This window comes from Acomys russatus, chromosome 9 (genome assembly GCF_903995435.1).
Source record: "Acomys russatus chromosome 9, mAcoRus1.1, whole genome shotgun sequence".
In the NCBI taxonomy this organism is placed as follows: domain Eukaryota; kingdom Metazoa; phylum Chordata; class Mammalia; order Rodentia; family Muridae; genus Acomys; species Acomys russatus.
Genome location: NC_067145.1, coordinates 25115445 through 25140309, shown reverse-complemented (window position 1 = coordinate 25140309; position 24865 = coordinate 25115445). Strand labels below are relative to the sequence as shown.

Below are 24865 nucleotides of genomic sequence, written 5' to 3'. Positions count from 1 at the left end.
GGGCTAGTGTCCAGATATAAGTGAGTATATACCACTTGACTCTTTCTGCTTCTGGGTTAACTCACTCATTATGATCATTTCTAGTTCAAACCATTTGTCCAAAAATTTTGGGAGTTCCTCGAAACTAGATCACCTGCCTATCCTTGTGCTTTTGAGTCTGTTCCTAAGTTCTTTCATTAATTAGACTAAAAGCCCCAAAGAGGATCCCAATTTCCCCTGTATCACCAACTTTGCCTCTTCACTGTACACACACACACACACACACACACACACACACACACACGCACACACGCACGCACGCACGCACACAGCTTTACAATGAATTTACATACACGTGTGACTCTCCTCATTAACATTACTCAATTATCTTCATTAGTATCACTTGCTATTTCAAGAGATTCTGATGCAGGCAAACAGCTTGACTACTCAATACAGAGCGTTGTGGGAAGAGCCGCCAAGGCTTTAACTGAAGGTATCAAAGGACAAGTTTGTACCCTAACACTTTGAATTCCTGCTTTTACCAATCCTGAACTCTGGCCAGTCCCAGCACTGAAATCTCTGCCTTGTAAGTCAAGCTGAAGATCTCAGACTCTCTCTGCCCTTCCAAGCCCCACCTCCAAGCCTTGTCCTTGGGTACCCTACACCTCCACCCCGCGTCCTTGGGTACAGTACACCTCCAGCCCTGTCCTTGGGTACAGTACACCTCCACTCCTTGCCCTTGAGTACAGTACACCTCCACCCCGTGTCCTTGGGTACAGTACACCTCCACTCCTTGCCCTTGAGTACAGTACACCTCCACCCCGTGTCCTTGGGTACAGTACACCTCCACTCCTTGCCCTTGAGTACAGTATACCTCCACCCTGTGTCCTTGGGTACAGTACACCTCCACCCTGTGTCCTTGGGTACAGTACACCTCCACTCCTTGCCTTTGAGTACAGTACACCTCCACCCCGTGTCCTTGGATACAGTACACCTCCACCCCGTGTCCTTGGGTACAGTACACCTCCACTCCTTGCCCTTGAGTACAGTATACCTCTACCCTGTGTCCTTGGGTACAGTACACCTCCACCCTGTGTCCTTGGGTACAGTACACCTCCACTCCTTGCCTTTGAGTACAGTACACCTCCACCCCGTGTCCTTGGATACAGTACACCTCCACCCCGTGTCCTTGGGTACAGTACACCTCCACTCCTTGCCCTTGAGTACAGTATACCTCCACCCTGTGTCCTTGGGTACAGTACACCTCCACCCTGTGTCCTTGGGTACAGTACACCTCCACTCCTTGCCTTTGAGTACAGTACACCTCCACCCCGTGTCCTTGGATACAGTACACCCCCACCTCATGTCCTTGGGTACAGTACACCTCCACTCCTTGCCTTTGAGTACAGTACACCTCCACCCCGTGTCCTTGAGTACAGTACACCTCCACCCCGTGTCCTTGAGTACAGTACACCTCCACCCCATGTCCTTAGGTACAGTACACCTCCACCCTGTGTCCTTAGGTACAGTACACCTCCACCCTGTGTCCTCAGGTACAGTACACCTCTACCCTGTGTCCTTAGTTACAGTACACATCTACCCCGTGTCCTTGGGTACTGTCCCCCTTTGCTGCAGTATAGTACACAACAAGTTCAGCTTTGTATGAGCAGAGAGCCTGCAACACTAAGGGGCCTATTTCCTCTCTGTCACATAAGGGCTTGCCCAAAGTCTGGCAAGACCTGCCTCCCTTCTCTGTCCTCTAAGCTTGATAAAAGAGCGGGGACTGGGGATAGGGAGAAGGCGTGAAAGATGAAGGGGTTAAAACTATGGAGGCTGAGGGGAAGACTGCCTAAATGCTTCTGCCACGACAAAGATGGACCCTTAGAATGGTACAAAGACAGAATTTAGAAGCAGCTTCTGTGCTGAAGGCAGAAGCTTTCTGAAAATTAAACTAAGAAGGAGATGGACCCTCAGCACCAGGTTGAGTAGCTGCACCTATACCACCACTGAGTTCTTCCAAGCCCACTTTCTACTGGATGAAGCCCCAGCTTCCTCTTTCCCAATCTATGCTCCTAATTGTCCAGTGATTTTCTTATTACATGCCTGAGAATAAAACTTGTCTCTCTTTGGTAACCTGGTGTTATCCATCCATTGCTCCTTCCTTCCACCAGGTAAACACCTTGATTGTTCAATATAGAAAGTTGTATCTAACCATCAGAGACCGGTGGGGCGCATGAATGTTTATGCTGAAGCACCTGGAGTTCAGAGCTGGCCGTCCTAAACTGGATGTCCCTGGTCACGATCTGCTGAAGGTAGCCGGAGTTGCTATGGAGGGAGCTCTGCTCGGCCATAATGTGCTAAGTGATACAAGGGATGGGATAACAATTTAGATGTAATATGAATAAATTAATAAAATGTATTTTAAAAAAAGAGAAAATGTAAGGGAGGTGAGACAGGGGAGAGACTCCTGTCAGCCTACATCTGAGTTTGCTCTGGGGAAGGACAGAACCCCAGCAGAGAATGCCCAGGCACGTGATCATACAAGGATGGCTCATGTTTGGACATCTGTGTGTGAGGAAGATGGGAAAAATCAACCTTAGTCCCGAGTTTGGTTTTAGTTGGTCTCCAGCCTGCAGAAAGAGGTCTGCTTCATGGCCACAGCAGACATTATAGTGAGAGATCTCACATATACTGACTCCTGAATAGAGAGTTCTCATTGATCCTTATGCATAACTGTAACACACTAGGACTCTGGACCACAGAGGTGTGGCACAAATGTTTCCTACCACTGGTACTTTGCTAAGGATATGTGTGAATTAAAATGGGATGATTGAGCAATAGTTTTTACTTCTGAGAATATACACTGCACATTTCTTTCTATACTGCTTAGCAATTCTTTTGAATTGGAAACTGAAGCAGATAATGAGCACTGAATCATAACATCTAGCCTGATGTCTTAAATAAAACAATCACTCAGTTAGTGTTCACTGACTGAATTAATATAATTACGAATAAGATAATATTAAAATGAGAAACAGAGTAGATAATGTCAAGTGAAGCTTAGAAACATTTAAATTGTATTCTTGTGCGTTAACAATGACACAGTTGTCACTCTAATTTTTTAGGTATTTTAAACACATGGGTTTGTTGCATAATCTTAGTGGCACTTGGCTCAGATTTCCTTTAAGGTCTTAAAAACCTTTGTAAGCTGTAAGTTGGGATTCAAAGGGCAGTATCCTCACAGGAAAGAAAAGAGCAGCATCCTCCTGAGGAGAAAGGCTGATGTGCTGAGTCACTCCCCAGCACCGGATGCTCAGCCTGGGCTATGCATGAGTGCCACCTGTGAGACTCTGAGACAGACAGGTGCCCAGGGCCACTGAAAGAAACTCCAACTCAGGAACTCCAGGGTCAGACTAGGGCACATACCATTCCAGACATGTCTGAAGGTGACATATTGCATACTAAACATTTTGTTGTTGTTTTGTTAACCACAGCATGTAGAACCCTGCCTTGTGCTATACTGCAGTGATCCATAACTTTGGATGCCCATAATTCAAGTCAGAGAACTCATGTGTCCTTGCCAACAGCCTTCCTTCAGCCAAGAGCGACATCCTGAACTATTCTGACCAGGACCAAGTCTCAGAGGAAGAGTAACAATGAAATGAGACATTTTGAGCTGTATATCAAGGCCTCCTGTGTAGATTATTAGTACTGTAGAGTTGAGTCTTGGTTATAAAGAAACACATAAAAGGTCTCGGGAATTTGAAGGCAGAACCCACATGGTCTCCTAGTCTGTGTTCTTAGTCCTACTCACATACATCTCTGAAGATGACTTTGGACAAAATCGTATTAAAAAACCCTGTGGCATACAAAGACACACACACACACACACACACACACACACACACACACACACTCGAGCACATGTGCACGCACGGTTAAGAAAGCCATTCATTCATAGACAACTAAAATTCAAATGAAATGGTGGAGCACTAAATTTATAAGAGAAAAGTATCACAGAAAATCTATTTCACACATGTATGTATGTATGTACATATGTAAATACATATGCAAATATACACATATGTAAACACACATGCATGTAAATACATATGCAAATATGTACATATGCACATATGTAAATACATATGCAAATACATACTATATAGAGAGTGTTGAACCTTACCTAAAATGAGAAATGGAATTACAGTGTTCCCATTTACTGAAAAATAAAGGGACCCTGACTACAAAATGCATCCCATGAGCCACATCAATTAGATTTATCCATCCCAGAAGAAGCATCTGCCTCACCACAGGCTATTCTCACTTCTAATTGTGGAAATCTTCCACCAAGTCTTGCACTCCGCTGAAAGTCAGGAGCTTATTCACAGGCAGTGTGTTGGATGGAGTCCATGGAGGACCAAGGCACCCCTCTGCATGCTCAGAGACACTAGCAAAGATGCACCCCATGTGTGTTCAATATAATATACCCCAAGCATAAATAACGTGACATTTTGTATACAGGATCTAGAAGTAATTTCTACCCTACACAAAACTGAGTAAGACAGAGTGACTAGACCACCTTTCCTCTCTATACGTATCCAGCAATTCCCCAAAGGTGATAAGATGAAGGGTTATTGATGGCACACACACACACACACACACACACACACACGACAGATGAAATTTTCAGTAGTAAAAGATGACCATCTGGAATAATGAGTACAGGGAAGTAAACGGTAGCCAACAAGTGGGTGCAGGCTGCCGACCAGAGGCCCAGACTCCCAGCCCTCTTGACTGACTGGCTTTTCCAGGGCTGCTTAACAAGCTGGACCACGTGTACTGCATCCAGGAGCTCAGGATTAGGTACTGTGCTTAAATAAGGATGACATCTTTCAGAACACTTCACAATATAACCTACAGGTTATCTTGAAATTATGTGAACATATGTGGGCTTAGATTTTTTTTTTGTATGTGAGGAAACACTACTTTTTATTTAAAAGTAAAAAAGGAACAGAAAAGTTAAAAAAAAATTCACCTTTGGTAAATGAGCTACAGAATGTATGCCTACCAGTGACTAGGCACTTTATTTGTTTATTCACTTTTGTTTTTAAGTAGACATGTGTGCATGCATACATGTCCATGTGCCTGTGTGTGTGTGTGTGTGTGTGTGTGTGTTTTGCCTGCATGTATGACCGCACCATGTGTACGTCTTGGAGCACTGAGGATGTCACCAGATCCCCTAGAACTGGACTGACAGATGATTTTGAGCCACCATGTACATGATGGCAACCTAACCCAGACATCTGGAAGAACAGCCAATGCTCCTAAACACTAAGCCATCTCCCCAGAACCCTTGGCATTTTATTTCAAAATGAAACTTCCTTGAGTTTTCTTTTTCTGTATTTAAAAGACTAACATAAACTTTCTTTTTTAACTTTACAAAGCAGACCCAAATCCTGCTGTCCTGATCCTCACCCTCACATTTCCAGCTTCCTATCCATCCGTTTCCCTTTCATGTCTAATAGATAGTTTAAAATTTCAGTTCAAAATTGAACGCCTTCTTCTATTAACCCCTCATCCTCCTCCGCTGTCCTTTCCCCATTCAATGCCCTTTGCTCTCTACCCATCAGCATATCTTGTTGGTTTCATCTTAAAATTCCTTTCCTCGATGCTCTACTGTAGCCCTGGACCAGGGCAGCCAGGTCTTCTTCCCGAGTGATGTCAAGCCTTCCTGATCACTCTCCTTCCGCACAGCCTAGAAACTAGTCCTCATCCAGGAAACACCCTTATGTCATCCAGGCTTGACCTCTGTGGGCCAGACCCCTTAAGGAGTAACCCAGTTTCTCACTTGGGCATGACACGGCACGCAGCCCCGGCTGCAACCTTTGCCAGCTCAGTGACCAGCTCTCATGCATGACCCACTTTTGCTGCATGCGAGCTGCCTCCTACACCATGGGCTCTGTACTCGATACTATGCTCCCTTGTTTGCCCAGAGCTTGAGGATGTTTCCATGATTAACCCCTATTCAAGAGTCCTTTCCTGAAGACCACACTGAACACCCTTTCTCCTTTACACCCTGTCACCTCTTATCCTATTTTATCCATACCAGAAAGTAAATACTGGTCGCATGCTTTGTGGACTTCTGAGCTGGTAGACCATGGCTCAGTGAAGCAGAATATTTAATGCTAAACCACGCCCGATGCACAGCAAGATAAATAAATTCCACTTCTTGGAAGCCAAGAGTCAAGGAGAAAATGACATGGCACTAAACTCACAATAGTTAAGTATCTTTATTACAAGACCATGACAACTCAGTCACAGTCATAGGGGAGGGGAGTAAGGGGAAAATGGGAGGGAGGGAGGAATGGGAGGATACAAGGGATGGGATAACCATTGAGATGTAATAAGAATAAATTAATAAAATAAAATTAAAAAATTAAAAAAACCACAAGACCATGACAATTACATTAAACAGTCTCATTAGACTTTTAAGACATAAGAGCGGGACTCTGACACATGCAGTCAGAGAGCCAGACTCCTCTTTATATCCAATGGGTCTCCAGAAAGTTTTAAATACTACACTCATTTTCCCAATAACGACTCTCTATGTGTAGATAAGAAATGATGATCTAGCATAAAACCTGTCTTGTGGACTTATTAACTTAAAATGCAACTCTTAAATCTCACCCAGTGCTCTCCACTCCACTCAGTGGCTGGTTTTTCTCTATGGTATGTTGCCTCTGGGGACCTGAGGGACTCAGAGAAATGGCTTGGGAAAACCAGGGCTCATGCCCCCCAGGAAGCCATCTTCTCAAAATTGACCTCAGGGAGTGTAGCTACATTCTGCCAGGTCCAGTTGTTCTGGGACAGTGCTTTGCAGTCCTTGGGCTCTGAGGTAGCTTGTGATTTGTCTGGAGGGTCGGGGTGGAGTCTAGAGATCCCATGTCACAGTCTCGGTTCCCTGCTGCACTGTTACCAGACAAAACCCTGACTAGAAAGCATGCCGGTGTATTCCTTATGGTTTCCCCTTTCTTTCTTTACAAGACAAACCCGATCTCTTTGCCCCAGGGCGCTTCGCATGCTGTAGGCTGAAACTAAAGTGGTACCCCAAAGTGGCCCCAATCTGGGCTGCAGAGGAAATACAACCAAGGATGGAGCAGCAGTGTTTTCTAACATAGAGCCCCCCAGTACCTTAACTTCAACAACATCAAAAGGAAATTAAAGCAAGTTGCCCACTAACAGGTGATTGAAATAGATTTTGATGATAGACCCTGATGAGACCTTTGCCGACCCTTGACTTTAGACACCCAATGCTGTTTCCTTGATTTAAGTCTATGAATCAAAACAAAACAATAATGAAAACAGAATGATGGTGAAGTCTGTTCATTCAAGCAATAAGAAGCATCCAGTTTTGAATATAAAAATCGATTGAGGAAAAAGAGCCCATCCATCTGAGGATCGCATTCCAATATAATTTTACTTTCATATTAAAAATTTTAATTAAGATTTATGACATATATATTGCTTTGATTAACTGTATTCTGCTAATATCTATAGTAATGGATAAAGTAATAACAATTAAGACATTGATTGTCTGAAATCTGATACCATGAGAAATATCCAAAACGTAATTTTAATTTGATTTTTTTTTTCCTAATAGAAAGAGTGATCAAAAGAGGCTCTGAAGCACACAATGCACAAACTGGCAAGTTTAAAGTGTGTGGGGGTCTGTGAAAGGGGCCGGTGTTCAAGGAAGTGCAAAGAGGATTCAGAATTAACACACTTAAATCCACTAATGAGGCTTTTTACACTGTGAAAGATGATAATAGCAGACATTAAACCACTGACATACAGCTTGTCTTAGGTATTTTATTTTATTTTATTTTTTGTCTTAGGTATATTTTGAAAGTTAGTTTTCATACATAAAAGCATGTCCTAGGCCTAGCAGTAGATGGCCAACACAAGAAAAGCTCAGTGGTATTTTGGAGGTATTTATTTATTTATTTTGTCACATAGTGTTTTGTCTAGGCACTTTTCCCCCTTTGCCTTACAGCTATATATTATGGTTTCTAATTTTGTGTTTTTGTGGAATTTCTGTGTGTGCAAATGTGTGTGTGTGTGTGTGTGTGTGTGTGTGTGTATGGTTTTGTGCTTTTTCTTTGGTTCTTTTTTTAAAATTGTTTGGTTTGTATTAGTCTGATTTGCTTTTATTTTATTTTCTTATTTAGGCGCCTATTTGTTTTCTAGTGAGAGAGGAGAGAGAGAGATAAAGAGAGAGGATGGATTTGAGTGGGTGGGGAGGTTGATATGAGGGAGAGTAAACTAATTAGAATACATTATATGAAAAAGTCTACTGCAAATAAAAATATAAATTAAAAAGTCAGTTTTATTTTTAAAATACCACACAGAAAGTTAGGTTTTAAACAATGATTAAAATGCAAATGTGAAGTAAATGTGTGCGTACACGTGTGTGTGTGTGTGTGTGTGTGTTAAACATCTACAGAAATGTCTTCTAGCAAGTTAACAAGCATGAAATGGACCCAAAGCAAACCCCTGGTCTCCCATTAAGGTTGATAGTGATCGTCCTCGTCAGACAGTGACCTGGGCCCCTTCCTGCACAGAAGGCGGGCCACACTGGCTGAGCACTGAAACCTTCTCCCCAGGAGATTACCGGGCGTGAGGAGAGACCAGCACACTGCAGGAACCTGGGGAATCAGGCAGGGTGGCTTTTGGGGAGGGAGAGAGATGTGCATTGACAGGAAGGTGCAGGGGGAAGCCAGGGTGTGCTCCTCCCATTTCTTTCCTTATTTATTTATTTATTTATTTATTTAAAAACAGTTCTTAAAGTTAAATATACTTTGTTCATATTCTTCTCTTCCCCCCAAATCCTTCTAGTTCTTCCCTATCTTTCCTCCAACCTAAGATGTTCCGCCATTTGAGCCCTGAGCTGGTGCTGTTTGTAGCACTTGTTTGGGCTCTCTCCTCTGGGTGCGTAAAATAAGGAATCTGACATGTCTTTGGAATTGGAGGGGAACCGACCAAGGACTAAAATCTAGTGACTTGGGTCACAGAGTGGACACAAGTAATAAATACAGACTGTGAAGAGTCTGGGAACCCAGGGCGAACACAGCTGATCCCACCCTGGTGCCGAGGAGCAAGCATGCAGAAGGCAGGGGAGGCAAGCGCCATCAGAGGGGTGTTGCCCTGATGGGTAAGCCCACAGGCTCCCGGTTTTTCCCTTCCTCGTGCTTCTCTCTTTGTGCTCCTAACAGCAAGGGTGCCCTGGAACTGTTCATTTGTTCTACCATAAGTCCAAGGCTTGTGAGCTGGGCTGGATGTAGCCAGCTATGTGGACTCCATGACCTAAAATCCTCTCTGTCTTACAAGTAAGAAAACAAACTGAAAGTTCATCAGGATGCTTTAAAGGGAAAGGCATGACTTTAGCCAATGCTCGGGTCTAAAGTCATGTCAGTCACATTCCTCCTGTGTGTGAGGTGTTCATTCCATTCAACCAAGCCCCTCCGCTGCTGGCAGGAGACCCCAGGAGCTGGTGGGTCAGAATAAGCGGTACTTGTCAGGGGCCAGAGTTGCTGTCTGGTGTCCTATTCTGTTCTCCTGTCGAAACGGTCCATGAATGAAGCTGTGTGAGGAGAAATCTTGAGGACTAGTGAGATAACTCCAAGGAGACAAGGCAAAAGTCTTGTCACCTCCCTTTCTCCATAACATGGGTTGTTCTTGAAATGTGCTTTTGTGTCCCTCACAGATGTAATAGAGTGGGTTTACCTCACATCGCCATCATCTGGCCTGTTATTATTTAGAAAAAGCTTTTAAGCATGAATTGTCCTTGTCACTCTATGCAGCCTAAACTCATGTGACCGCGGCTTTGTGACTGTAAACAGCTTGAACTCAAGTGAATCTTCCACAAGATTTTGTGTAACCCTCAGAGTATAAACTGTCTGATGCCCTGAATAAAGGCAGCTATAACACGAGACTTTAGTCAGCCTCCTGTTCAGGCTCTACTCTCCCAGGTCATGTCATGTTGCCAAATGCAGCAACAACACTCTCCAAAATATCTCTCTGCTTCCAACCCCACTATGTTGCATGGGACCTATCAGAGTTGATGTCCCTTTGGGAGCCATGTAGGAAGATAAAAAACAAGGCAGCGAAGACTTTTCATGGGACATGCCCCTTGGGCTAGTATTCAGATATAAGTGAGTATATACCATTTGAAGGATCCAGAGGGTCCTAGAAACCTACAAGAAGAACATTATGATGGTCAGATTTGGGCCCCGGGGTCCCGCTCAAACTAAGGCACCAGCCAAGGACAACACAGGCCGTAAACTTCAAACCCCTACCCAATTCTGGCCAATGGACAGGACATTCTCCACAGTGGAGTGGAGAGTGGGGTCTGACTTTCTCACATACTCTGGTGCCTCATATTTGACCATGTTCCCTGTAGGGAGAGGCCTGGTGGCACTCAGAGGAAGGACAGCAGGCTACCAAGAAGAGACTTGATACCCTATGAGCATATAAAGGGGGAGGAAGTCCCCCTCAGTCACTGTCATGGGGAGGGGAGTAAGGGGAAAATGGGAGGGAGGGAGGAATGTGAGGATACAAGGGATGGGATAACCATTGAGATGTAATATGAATAAATTAATAAAAAAATAAACACATACACATAAAAACCAAGGCAGCTAGATGTGCCACTGCCTTCAGCCAACGTGGGGAAAAGCTGAAGGTCTCATTTCTTTTGTTGTCTCTGCTGTGGATAAAACCCATGGGCACATGGGAGGACACAGACGTACTGAAGTTAGGCTTGCTGCGTGGTGCATTAATGGAGGACTCTGACCCACTTAATGTGGGCTCTGTGTTCATGGTTTCTCACTCATAGATCATTACTGTTCACTTCAGAGAAGCAAGGTTCACAGTTACAGGCCCGCTGTATGTTGATCCACATGTTTTTGTTTTGTTTTGTTTTGTTTTTGTTTTTTTACCTAATTCTAGTCTTTTTCTTCATGGAAAACACTTGCCTTGTTTCTGTGATGAAGATGATTAGGAACAATATACTTTCTTCTTTATTAAGCTCCATTTGCCAGTGTTCATCTCCTATCTTCCCTGTTTCCAATCTACTATCTCTTCTTCCCCGGCCTAAATGATCAAGAAATATCATCCAGAAAGAAATGCCGTTCTAATGTTGGGTATGGGGTGGGGGTGTAAATGAGTTGTCATAGAAGGTAACACACACCTCTTAACCCTGGAATGTTGAGTGCCACGTGAGAGTAGTCAATTCAGGCAAACTCTTTGGCTTTTCCTAACTTTTTGTCATTCTTTACTTTGGTAGATTAGCAACTGTCTTAAAGGCAAGGTCATAGGTTTGGCCTTCGAGAGGGCCAATTTGCCCTGCCTAGAGAGGTGAAGTCCAGTGGTGTCCCTCACAGGATACATGTGACCAGTCAGCCAGGCTATGGGAAAGAGGCAAGATGGAAGATGGTAAAACAAAACAAAACAAAACAAAACAAACAACAACATGCATTTTAAAGATTCACATGCCACTCAAAGCACATCCTCCTCTGCCTCAACTCTGTACCAAAGAGAGTACATTAAAAAACTATTCTGGCAGGAGCAGGCGAAGAATGGCCAACAGTTGCTCATTCACGCTTGTGGGCTTTCGCATCTGCTGGTTCACTAAGTGAAGATTGAAAATACTTAACAACAACAACAAAAAGATTTTTATTATGTATACAGTACTCTGCCTGCAATGTACACCCACAGGCCAGAAGAGGGCATCAGATCATATTACAGATGGCTGTGAGTCACGATGTGGTTGCTGGGAATTGAACTCAGGACCTTTGGAAGAGCAGTCGGTGCTCTTAACCTCTGAGCCATCTCTCCAGCCCTCCTGGAAATATTTTTTAAAAAAGACCATATCTGTACCGAACAGACACTTGCTTGTCAATATCCTCTACACAGCAGCATTCATTACTATAGAACATTAACTAACTATTGTAAGCCATCTAGGGAAGTCTTGATGTCTACAAAGAGAGATCAATGTAGGCCACGTTATACAACAGACTGCCCCTGCAACATGGCCATTCCTGCACATTGCTGGATCTTTATACTTTTGTTCAGTATTTCCAGCAGTTCTTCTCAACTGTCCTTAATTAAACTGGTCTTTGAAGATGATGCATTTCATTAAGTGGACTGGTAGAGTCCTTTGCTAAGTTAAAGAGAATCATGGTATCTTCATGTGTTATGTGTGTTATCAAAGATTGCACTAAAACAAGGGCTAATGTTCTCTTGATATTTCTACTGTACACACACACACACACACACACACACACACACACACACACCCCAAATTAACCTCTAGGTAAATTGCCAATAGTAGCAATGTTGGTTAATGCTGACAGTTTAATTACAAATAATTTCTTTATAAACAATAATATAAAGGAGGAAATACGAAGAAGTTTAATTGCCATACAAACGTTTTTGCCTTTTTGATCAAATGTATGTATCAGAGAAAACAAAGCTTAAAATGTATTCATTAAAAACATTTCAAAATGGGAAGAAGACAGTTTTCCAGAAGATGTTTTTGTCTATGATGGGTTTTAACAAACTCTGAATTTGCAGTTCTCAGGCTTGGACATTTAGAACTATTCAGAGAATCTTAAAATATGTACTAATTTCTGAGGTTTCTGGGTGTGGGCTCAGACCACAATACACATCTGAGATTAGGAGCCTGTCCTGCAAATGGTATTGGTGTTCTACTTGGTTTCCATAGCAACAGTCAAATCTATAGTTGCGTTTTAAAGGCTGAGCTGCTCAAGATTGGAAGGAGGGTGAAACTAAGCACTTCTCTTCTGTAAAGGAAACTATAATGCAGGCTATAACTCAAAACCTACTGAAAATAATTTAAAAGCCTACACATGACAATAAAAGCTCGGCTGTGAAATCACAATACTATGACTTTAAGTCACTGTACGTTTCGGTGTTGTTAGTGCCCTAGGGTCCCAGAACCGCTCTGTGCTCGGGGTGTGGCAGCAAGTGAGGAAGACACTGTGTACTTTAGTGGAACTCATATGCATGAAGGTGCAATGATTCAAACCTTTGCCACCACTGCGTTACACAATGCCAGGCAGAGTCAGAGCTTTCAAGAGAAGTGTAAAAGGTGAAAACAAAGAATGTAATTTTTATTATCTTAAATAGTTAGTACCTAACCTACCATAGAGATCCTCTGAAAGACTCTGCTCAGCAGAGGATCGAAACAGATGCTGAGACTCACAACCAAACCTTGGGGCATAGCACAGAGAGTCTTATGGAAGAGATGAGGGATAGAAGGACCGGGAGGGGATAGAAGCTCCACAAGGAGACCTAGGGAGCCAAAAATCTGGATGGGGCAGGGGGTGATGGTGCTGCAGAAACTGATAAACCAACCATGAACCATGCATGATGAAGTCCTAGACCCCTTGCTCAGATGTAGTTGAAAGGCAGCACCCTTGTGGGTCCCAAAATATGGCGAGTAGGGGCTACATCTGACATGGACTCTGGTGCCCACTAGTTGATCACTTTCCCCCTGGTAGGGAAGCCTTGCCAGGCCACAGAGGAAGAGGATGCAGGTAGTCCAGATGAGACTTGATAGGCTGGGATCAGATAATAGAGGAGGAGGGCTCCCCTTTTCTAAGGACTAGCAGAGGGGTGAGGGAGGTGAAGGAGGGAGGGTGGGGCTGGGAGGAGATGAAGGAAGGAGCTACATTTAAGATGTAAAGTGAATAGATTTTAAAAAGTCTGTAGCCTTCCTGTACACAAATGACAAGCTTGCAGAGGAAGAAATTAGGAAAACCACACCGTTCACATTAGCCACAAGCAATATAAAATATCTAGGAGTCACTCTAACTAAGCAAGTGAAGAACTTGTTTGAAAAAAATTTCAAAACTCTGAAGAAAGAGATTGAAGATGACATGAGAAGATGGAATGATCTTCCTTGCTCATGGATTGGGAGAATTAACATAGTAAAAATGGCCATCCTACCAAAAGCAATCTACAGATTCAATGCAATCCCTATCAGAATACCTACACAATTTTTTAAAGACATTGGAAGTTCAATTCTGAACTTCATATGGAAAAACAAAAAACCCAGAATAGCTAAAACAATCTTGTACAATAAAAGGTGCTCTGGAGGACTCTCCATACCTGATCTCAAACTGTACTATAAAGCAATAGTAATTAAAACAGCTTTGTACTGGCACAGCAACAGGCTGGTTGATCAGTAGAATCGTATCGAAGACCCGGATAGGAATCCACACACATATGGTCACTTGATTTTCAACAAAGAAGCCAAATCCATTCAATGGAAAAAGGACAGCATCTTCAACAAATGGTGCTGGTCTAACTGGAGGTCTATGTGTAAAAAAATGCAACTGGACCCATATTTGTCACCTTGCACAAAACTCAAATCCAAGTGGATTAAAGACCTCAACATAAAACCAGAGACACTAAGTCACTTAGAGGAAAAATTGGGGAACAGCCTGGAACATATTGGCACAGGAGACAACTTCCTGAACAGAACACCAACAGGCTAGGCCTTAATGTCAACAATTAATAAATGGGACCTTATGAGGCTGAGAAGCTTCTGTAAGGCTGGAGACACTGTCAAGAGAACAAAGCGACAGCCTACAGACTGGGAAAAGATCTTCACCAACCCTATGTCTGACAAAGGTCTAATATCCAAAATATAGAAAGAACTCAAGAAGCTAAACACCACCAAACCGAATAACCCAATTGAGAAATGGGGCTTGGAACTAAATAGAGAATTCTCAACAGAGGAGTATCAAATGGCTGAGAAACACTTAAAGAAATGCTCAACCTCCTTAGTCATCAGGGAAATGCAAATCAAAACAACTCTGAGATTCCATCTTACACCCATCAGAATGGCTAAGATCAAAAACTCAAGCGACACCACATGCTGGCGAGGATGTGGGGAGAGAGGAACACTCCTTCATTGCTGGTGGAAATGCAAGCTAGTACAGCCACTTTGGAAATCTATCTGGTGCTATCTCAGAAAAATGGGAATAGGGCTTCCTCAAGACCTAGCTATTCCACTCCTTGGAATATACCCAGAAGATGCTCCAGCACACAATAAGAAAATTTGCTCAACCATGTTCATTGCAGCCTTATTCATAATAGCCAGATCATGGAAACAGCCTAAGTGTCTCTCAGTAGAAGAATGGATAAAGAAACTGTGGTACATATACACTATGGAATACTACTCAGCTATTAAAAACAAGGAATTCCTGAAATTTGTGGATATATGGATTGAGCTAGAAATTATCATAATGAGTGAGTTAACCCAGAAGCAGAAAGACTTAAATGGTATATACTCACTTATATCTGCATACTAGCCCAAGGGGCATGTCCCACGAAAGCCTTCACTTACCAGGAAACTGGGACAGAGGGGAGGACATCCTATTGGGACTCTAGATGAGAGAAGCATGGGAGAATGGCAAAGTAGAAGGATCCAGAGGGTCCTAGAAACCTACAGTAGAACATTATGATAGGCAGATTTGGCCCAGGGTCCCACTCAAACTAAGGCACCAGCCAAGGACAATACAGGGAGTAAACTTTAAACCCCTACCCAGATCTAGCCATGGTCAGAACAGTCTCCACAGTGAGTGGAGAGTGGGATATGACTTCTCCGTACCCTGGTGCCTCACATTTGACCATGTCCCCTGGAAGGGGAGACCTGGTGGCACTTAGAGGAAGGACAGCAGGTACCGAGAAGAGACTTGATACCCTATGAGCATATACAGGGGGAGGTAATCCCCCTCAGGAACAGTCATAGGGGAGGGGAATAAGGGGAATAGGGGAGGGAGGGAAGAATGGGAGGACACAAGGGATGGGATAACCATTGAGATGTAACAAGAATAAATTAATAATAAAAAATTAAAAAAAAATAAAAAGTAAGTTCCTTTGGTAGAAGAAGTTAGTATCCAAGATAAGTCGATGACCCCAGGACTCCTGATGTGTATGGGCATACCTGAGTGCTGTCCTTAGCATTCTGGAGTGTTAAATTCAGAGTACTTGTACATAAACAGGAAAGAGTGCAAATCTGGGAAATGTTGGCATTCTCACAGGTCGTTTGAGAAAGAGTGGCAGCTGGAATTCTGGTTGAAGAGGAGTAGGGGCAGGATAGAGAGCAGGTGAGCATTTAGGGTTGGAGAAATACCTGAAGTGCAGGAGTTGACTGGGACCAGGCGAGTGGAAAGAGAGGGAAGAGTGCCCTGGGAAGGAAGATGGATGAGGAATACAGTAGAAAGTGTTACTGAAGACCAGAAATGTCAGTGCCACTCCTGTCCAGAGGCTGTGGCTGAATCTCACTATTGAGAGGAAAGGAAAAGAAGATAACCAGGAAGACAAAGGCCCCGGAAACTTGGAGCCTGGTGGACTGCAGAGTGAGTGGGTAGAACTCTCTGGAACCTTTCAGTGGCCCCCTTTTATGCCCAACTGAACATTAAATACTGATCATATTCTTAGAAAGTTTGAGCTCAGTGACAATTGAATCTAATGGAAACTGGGACTAGACTGAATTTAAATAAAGCAGAGCTATGGCTTAACTATGCATTAAATTAACCCAGGCCCCTACTTAGCAACCTAATAGAAGAGATGGCATATTCTTTAGTGGAGTTATTTAATTCAGTCTATTGTATTATTTTAACATGAAATTCCTGGCATACCATAACATGATATGTGGAGAATAAAGAAGATGAAACCACAGTGTAAGAAGAGTCACTATAGGCAAATCTGTGGTAACTGTGAGAGCCAAAGTTATGTTTTAGGTTTTAACTGATATGCCTAAGTAATCTAAAAAACAAAAATACCTCTAACCTGTAAGCCCATTGCTCAAGGACAGATACATCCCAAAATGCTGGACATTATCCTTTATGTAACATAAGAGGCCACATTTTTTTTTTTTTTTGCTTCCCTAAACAAGGTTGTTTGACCCAACTGCAAAGGATGTGTTTGATCACATGTGGGTGGAAGGTACAAAGGCAGGGTACATGCGTGACCCTGACTGGACCTCATGGTAAATACACAGCTTTATAGGTTTGCCATTACAAGGCTCTGCAAAATGTGACCCCTGGCTATTTCTTTGGAGCCCTTAAGTGGATCTGGCTACAGTGCAAGATCCTGGTCAGTATTTAAATAACATTTGCTTCATATTTGGCTCAAAATTGTGGTGGCGGTCTTACTCTTGTCCAGGTGTTGGACGATGGAAAAGGACTTTTCGTTGGACACACGTAAAAGGTCTCCAGTGGGAAGATGGAGAATGTGAGAAAAGTGGACAGGATTAGCCGAGAACTGAGACCATTTCTAAGCGTGAAGTAGAAATTGTGGACTCAGAAAACACCTCAGAAAGGAGATATTTATAGGATGGCTTACGGAAAACTGGCAGCAGAACTACAAGAACGTGAGTGGGAAGGCGGAGAGTTGGGTTTCCCCGGAACTAAATGCAATGTGAAGGAGCAATGGGATAGCTGAAACCGAGTAAGACTTAGGCTACATATATGTTGCTAGAATCCCAGAAAGTTGGAAATAGACAAAAATCAGTGTAAATACAATCACTTACACAATGATTTAAAACCAGCCAGCATAGAACAGATACATTCAAGGAAACCTCAGCAAGAACAAATGACTTATCGCTAAAAGTATGAACTTGTCAAAGAATAAAATATAAAAATAAGCAACAGAGAACACGAGGGAAGGAGGGAAGGAGGGAGGGGGGAAGGAGAAAGGGAGGGAGGGAGGAAGGGAAGGAGAACTCACAAAACTCCCCAGAAAAGTATCAAGAAGAAATGAATTTATGGCTTTACCCCATGGAGTGGAGGAAAAGACAGAAGAATCAGCATTTCAATGCATTCTTCACTGGGAAAAGGGCAGCAAGCTGAGCATCCTGGTTCCAATCAGAACTTGAAGAGTGAACTTGATGGTAACCGAAAGTTAAAACTATTGAGTTTCTAACATTTAAATGCAATAAGGTCACTTTTAAAATGGCCTGACTCACACAGGCATCAGGTACATTTGTCTCTGAACTTAATTAAAAATTTAATACCACTCCTTTCCATTCCACGGCCTATAACTTTTCTTTCTGACAAGCAAATTAAACTGCTTAAGTCTCAAGGTGAGAGGAACCACTGGGGTTTTTATCCTTTGCTCTGTCTGGAGTGCCGGATACTCTCTAGTGTTGGAGCTACCATATTACTCATGCCTACTTAAAATAAGCTCATCACATAGTGGCATCTGTCCACTTCACCCCATGCCAATCTGTCCCAAGTCTTTATCAAATGATGACAAGGGTGATATTGTCAGCCGTTCACTGGACAGATGTGTGTTAGTTTCTTTTGTCTTTTGAATCGTCGTAGTCTTCAATGCTACTACCTGATACCGATTAAAGGCATAATATATACAATTGAATAAGTAATTTTATTACAAATAAAAGGCATTTCTATGAGACAGTAATGGATCTTGAATATCCTAGGGTGTGAGAGATGAAAATGTTTCTGTACATCAAAGGTCTGTGAAAGAGTTTTCAGGAGCATTTAGGAGGGACTCCTGGGAGCTGCTCTAGCTGTTGCCTTATCATGCCTGTTAGTAACTGTTCCATTGGCTCCTGCCTTATCATGCCTGTAGTAACTGTTCCATTGGCTCCTGCCTTATCATGCCTGTAGTAACTGTTCCATTGGCTCCTGACTTATCGCGCCTGTTAGTAACTGTTCCATTGGCTCCTGTCTGGCAGCATGAACATAATGAAATGTTTTTTTTTTTTTTTTTTTTTGACACATTGGACTTCAGATCAAAACTGACTCTTCTGAAAGCCATTTCAAATCATTACAGAAAAGAATGGACTCTGTCTCTAAACGGATTCTAGACAGAGACACACCACATCCTCCAAGAGTTAAGTTTAGCAGCAGATCAGTCACCTGGTTCAGAACCATTCTTCTAGAAGGCAGGTGCTCCTGAAGCCACGATAAAGACAGGAGGAATAGTTACCCATCAATGTCCTTTGCCTTCCCAGAATTCCCACCAGTGGTGCAGTTGCTTACAGAGCCACTGGCTGTGTGGTTCTACTGGCTCTGTCTTAACCTTTCCTTATTCTTTCCTTCTATCTTTTCATTTGGATACTGGCCTGTGCCTACGCATGCTTTTTGTGGTGTTTCTAATGTTCCACTCCCTGCCACTTGGCTGATTGTCTACTACGTGGCTAACTTTTTTGATGGCCTATCTCAAACAACATGGCCTTTTCTCTTTCTATTCTCTATCTTCCCTTTTCAGACAATGCCCAGATTCACAGCTTGTCACCATGGGGTTCTTCTTTGAAAGTCTAATAAAATTATCTTCAAGCTTCTTTTTCAGTTTGTTCTCAAAATCTGGTATTATGCCTAAATACTCCAAGGAGACAACCCTCATTTTTCCTGTACCTTGCCTTGGCCTCAGGCTACCAGGATGGCCACAGTGTTGCATCTCTCAGCTTCCAGATCATTCTTTCCTTGATCTGCACCTGGGGAGTCATCGTGCCCTCCCTCCTTTATGCCTACCTCCTCGTGTTGCCTGATGCTCACACACAGCATAGAACCTCTGGCCTAGCGGACTTAGGCTACTACCTGGCACAGTTAGATTCTTAATGACTGCTTAATGACATATATGTACTCACATGCTTGGTCATTCCTCAAGAGCCAGCAAGGTAAATAATAAATGTCAGCTAGGATGGTCAAAAGCAGTTAATTTTTAAAACTGTAAAGTCTTTGTACAACATTACTTTTAGTATTAGGGAGTAAAACTTTCTCTCCGTATGATCAAGACTTGGTGTGTATGTGGCAAGCGGGAACAGGACAGGTGCCAAGGGGAAAAGGTGACAGTTCATGCCTCAAAGGGAATGCAATTTAAGCATCTTATCCTTCTAAAGCTCATTTCTACTTCTAAGTTCTCACGATTTGATGGGGTGTTTGCAGAGAAGCACTTCATTTCTCACACACTCTCTTCTCTAAGCATTTTCTGTAAGTTGTTTGGCTAAGCATTAAACGGATGCCTAGTCAACACGAAGCCCCATCCCCTTTCTCTCTCCTCCTCTTCTCTGAAGTCCTTAAGAGGAATGGAATCAACCAGAAAAATCCTCATCTTTGCTTTTAACCAAATAAGACATTTCCAAGGGATGAACCATTAAAGTCCTGTCTAATAACATAATTTTTGACTCTTTAATTTATTTATAACTACCCTGCCAAGGAATTCTTATCTGCCAGACTCAGTCACCAACATTCCCCAGTAGGTGTCCAAACTTAATTAACAAAGAACTAGGGGCTTCACAGAAAAGAGAAGCAGCTTTTGGGAAATTGGGCTCTGTGGGTCAGGACACAAGCAACCGATCTGAAGATGAGGGTTTTTGGCTGAAATACGGAGATTTTCTTCTTCTAGGACCTGGCTTTTGAGACCAAATTACTAATGTGAGACGGCAGAGAGTGTTCTCATAAATCACCCTATATGGGAAATCAGGCTTCTTCTTAAAATACTAATTGAAATTACATGTGTTTTAATTAAAACAACATCTGCCCTGGGCTGAAGAGCGTGCTTTGAGAAGGAGGAAGGTAGGTTTCTAAAATGTCTCCATATCTACTTAATAAAGTGAAGCCTACACATTCCCAGTATTAGGAATGGCACATTGCCTCCTGGAGTGTCCTGAGGTTTCCAGAGCCTCAAGACCTTCTCTGCACTCAGAAATTAGTCAGGGTCAAAGGCACAGATAAAGAAGGTGCTTATGGTGTCACGTGATGGATATTGCTTGGGAGGTCGGCTTCCCAGAATGGAGTTAATGTGTCCCAGAAGCATTTGCTACATCTGGTCTATTGGCATAAGCTGGGAAAATAACCCCACACATGCACGTATCTGTTTGATTTAACTGATGTAGTTTCATGGAGCCCTGTGCTTTTCAGTTTTGCCAAGAGACACAGTACAACACCACACTGCAAAGATGAATAGGATGGTGTCTAGGATGTTTCTCAATACTAAGCTTCTAAATTTACATAGAGTTTTCAAAATGATTTTTAAGTGAAGTCATCGCTATGGAGGCAGTGACAAAGATGCAGGTATCTGAATAGTTCTGAAAGAACACACACTTGCGATTCCGAGTTTAAGTAAGAATGCATGTCAAAGTTTAAATAGAAATAAGTCTCCAGGTCTAGAATTTCCATAGGTGCAGTTACTCATCAGGAATTAACTCATGGGATGAGTAAATGAGAGAGGAAATTTAGCAAGCCTCAGCACAATGGAGATTCCCACCTTCTGTCCTCTTGCAGGTCTCCAAGAGAAAGCACGGTCTCACTAAATGAAGACCTGGTGTAGGGAAAGGGGAACTTGTAATTCTATGGACAATATTCCTACTTCTTTCACTTACTCATTCATTTTGGTTAAATATGGAACATTTTCTGTCATTCTTTAAATATCCCCAGCACACTCTATTCAGACTTTACAATGGAAAAAAAATCTAATTAAAAAAAAAAAAACTCTAAGCATTTAAAATAAATTGGGACAAGAAAAGAAAGCTAGGAAAGAGTATTCACCCCTCTCCCACTGAATGCCCATAATAAAAGAAAAGAGAGATTCACAACTTTCCAGGGTGAAAGAGTTGTGGTGTGTTTATGATTTAGAGAGAAAATGACTCACAGGGGGGAAAATGGCCATTATTTCATTCCAGATCTCATTACTGTGTGTAAGTATGAGCTGCATCTTGCCTGGTACACATGGAGAGACTGTGCTCCATTTGTTTGTCTTTTAGGGACATGTGGTAGGAAACGGCTCCTTGCTGACCTCACACACACACACACACACACACACACATACACACACAAAAGCCAGATCTGCCTTGTGCTTCCTCTGGTGTTAGGACAGGCAGAGAGAGCAAGGCACAGAGAGAAGCCCTGTCTGGCTGCAAAATGAAGAACAGCTCATGTAATACGAGCCCACACTAGGGCGAGCCAAAGAAGGGTCATTTTTTTTTTTTTTTGGTGGCTCACAACGGTAGGGTGGGTCAAGCAACCCATGGTGACACCAGTGGGTGGGTAAAGCCTTACAAGGCAGAGGGCAGAGGCAAAGGAGCCCTGGCTCATGAAGTGATGGATATGCTTTTCTCCTCAGCTCAGGGAGATGCAAAAATGAGCCATAAGGATGTCTGCAGCATTCTAGTCTTTGCCTGCCTGCTAGACATGTAGCCAGAAGCTGCCACCCAGGCAAGCCACAGGAGGTACTCTATGGGTTCTGTTAACAGACTTTGGAGATACAGGGGCTTTGCCAACACAGCTTCTGGGAGTAAATAAGTCATATGTGGAAAGTGTTATTTCCCACCCAATCTCAAATCTCATCCAACTCAGCAGCAGAATGAGTCTGCTTAGCATCCTGGATTTGACAGAGCATCAGCACCATCTCCCTGTGTTCCTGAGCTCGGTGGGAAAAGGCTGAGCCAGATAATTCCCCTATTCATTCTTCTTCTCACTTGTGATCCCATAATCCCCCTCTAGACCTGCTCTTCACAATAAGTAACATATGCTATTCATTGATCTGTGAACTCATTCAGCAAATATATTCTGAGTGCCTATTATGGACTTCAAAAAAGCTCCAGGCATTATGGAACATCAAAATAAATACAACTCAGGGATGAACCCCGAGACATTATCCAATCCCAAGTGGTCAGCTTTAAGCACATATAAACACTAGCAACATTAACTGGACTCAGCAAGTGTCTGTGTGCACATGCAACAATAATAATAATTAAAGAAGAATAGGTCAATAATTTGAGATGGAGGAGGGGAGGGACAAAGAAGGAGTTGGAGTGGAAGGGGCAGGTATGACACAAAGACAATATTCATGTATAACATTCTTGAAATGAAATTTAAAATTCAAAATAATAATTACAGCTCTATTTGTAACTGGATCCCTCGCTGCTTGAGGGAAGGGTGCAGTGCAGATGTGAAAACCACACAATAAAAAGTAAAAGATTTTTCCAAGTATTTGCCTGCAAAGCTCTGAGTGAAGGCAGCAGTTTTCATCAGGAAGGGACACCTGGGCTGGCCTTCCAATGACATGGGAGGTCAGGAGGTACAAGTTCACATACACTTGTTAGTGATGGGTGGGGACTGGGCCTCCATTGGGAACTGTCCACGTGCTGAAACGAGTGGCAAACTGGAAACATGAAGGGATGCAGTATGGTACACCCTTTTCACAGAAGCTAATTATTACCATTCTGAGGTTGCACAGAATGTATGTATGTGCATTAACCTTGGCTACTGTGCCACATCATTAAGTAAAATTCAGGGTCTATCTATAGTACACTTATCATCATTTTGCATTTTTAGAAAGATTTATTTATTCATTACATATACATATACATTACAGTGTCCTGCCTGCATGTGCACCTGCAGGCCAGAAGAGGGCATCCTATCACATTACAGATGGTTGTGAGCCACCATGTGGTTGCTGGGAATTGAACTCAGGACCTCTGGAAGAGCAGTCCGTGCTCTTAACCTCTGAGCCATCTCTCCAGCCCCCTTATCATCATTTTGAAGAGACATGCACATAATCATGGAAACAGCCCCCTGGGAAGACGAGGAGCTCAGAGGCAGCTATGCTACTGAGTGTAGTACTAGTTGCTTCCCAGGAGACGTAATGGAGTAGTGTGACTACAGCTCACTCAACCACTTCCTGATAATGGAGTCCTCCACCCCTCAAGCACACATGCAGATGTCTGCCCACTCTCACACCAACTAAGAGAGCAGTCCAAGAGAGCTGTAATTTAAACTGAAACCTCAGAATCAGTGATGGAAAAAGCTGAATTTCGCCTTAAATTCTAAGTGCCTGCATGCATCTAGAACAGCTAAGGAGAAAATGAAATGACTTTGGTTGTTCATCACCACTAAATCCTTTTCTCTGATTGATGTGTTCTTTAATTTGTTTATTTAATGTTTTTCTGATATGGCATATTTAAGATGATAGTTGGATAGGGAAAAATGTAACTCAGTTATCCATTCAGCAAACATTTATCAAATCCATGCTAGCACTCACATACATTTCCGGGCACATGGAATACATCAGAGTGTAAGACAAGGCACCCACTCCTTATTAGCTCATGTCCCAGTGGTAGGGAAAGAAACAAGAGCAGTAGGTAATGCTACATATAGCGACCCTCATCATGTTGGGGTTATGTCATAACAAGCCATTGTAAATTGAGACTATGGCTGACTGAGAGTGGCCACTTAATGCCACTGGCCAGGATTGAAAACAAACAAACAAACAAACAAACAAACAAACTGCATAATGAATCATCACCATGGGATGAAATGAAAATTTAAAATTCAAAGAAGTTCTTTTCTGAGTGCCTATTATTGCCATACTATTATAGAATCGATAAATAGGGATCACCTCTATCAAAAATCAATCAGGAAAGGAGGTAGGGTGGTACGATGGATGGAGTACAGCACAGATTCTCTTGGGAAAATGGTGTTTGATGAGGTAAGGGTAGAGTGTGTGGACATCTGCAGAAAGAAGATTCTTTTTTTTTTTAATCTTTTTTTTTTTATTAATTTATTCTTGTTACATCTCAATGTTTAACCCATCCCTTGTATCCTCCCATTCCTCCCCCCCCCCCCCATTTTCCAATTATTCCCCTCCCCTATGACTGTTCCTGAGGGGGATCACCTCCCCCTATATATTCCCATAGGGTATCAAGTCTCTTCTTGGCTACCTGCTGTCCTTCCTCTGAGTGCCACCAGGTCTCCCCCTCCAGGGGACATGGTCAAATGTGAGGCACCATAGTACGTGAGAAAGTCATATCACACTCTCCACTCAA

The 24865-nt window shown here is 42.8% G+C and overlaps 1 protein-coding gene and 1 long non-coding RNA gene across 5 annotated transcripts in view; both read right to left on the bottom strand.

Moving 5' to 3' along the window:
- Window positions 1-24865, bottom strand: part of Ctnnd2 (catenin delta 2) — an 843915-nt gene that overhangs the window by 73203 nt on the left and 745847 nt on the right. The window lies entirely within an intron of this gene.
- On the bottom strand, window positions 853-1519 carry LOC127193793 (uncharacterized). Its single transcript, XR_007831184.1, has 4 exons — window positions 1484-1519; window positions 1214-1273; window positions 1064-1093; window positions 853-913 (listed from the first exon to the last, which is right to left on the bottom strand). It is a non-coding gene; the product is annotated as an uncharacterized LOC127193793 (long non-coding RNA).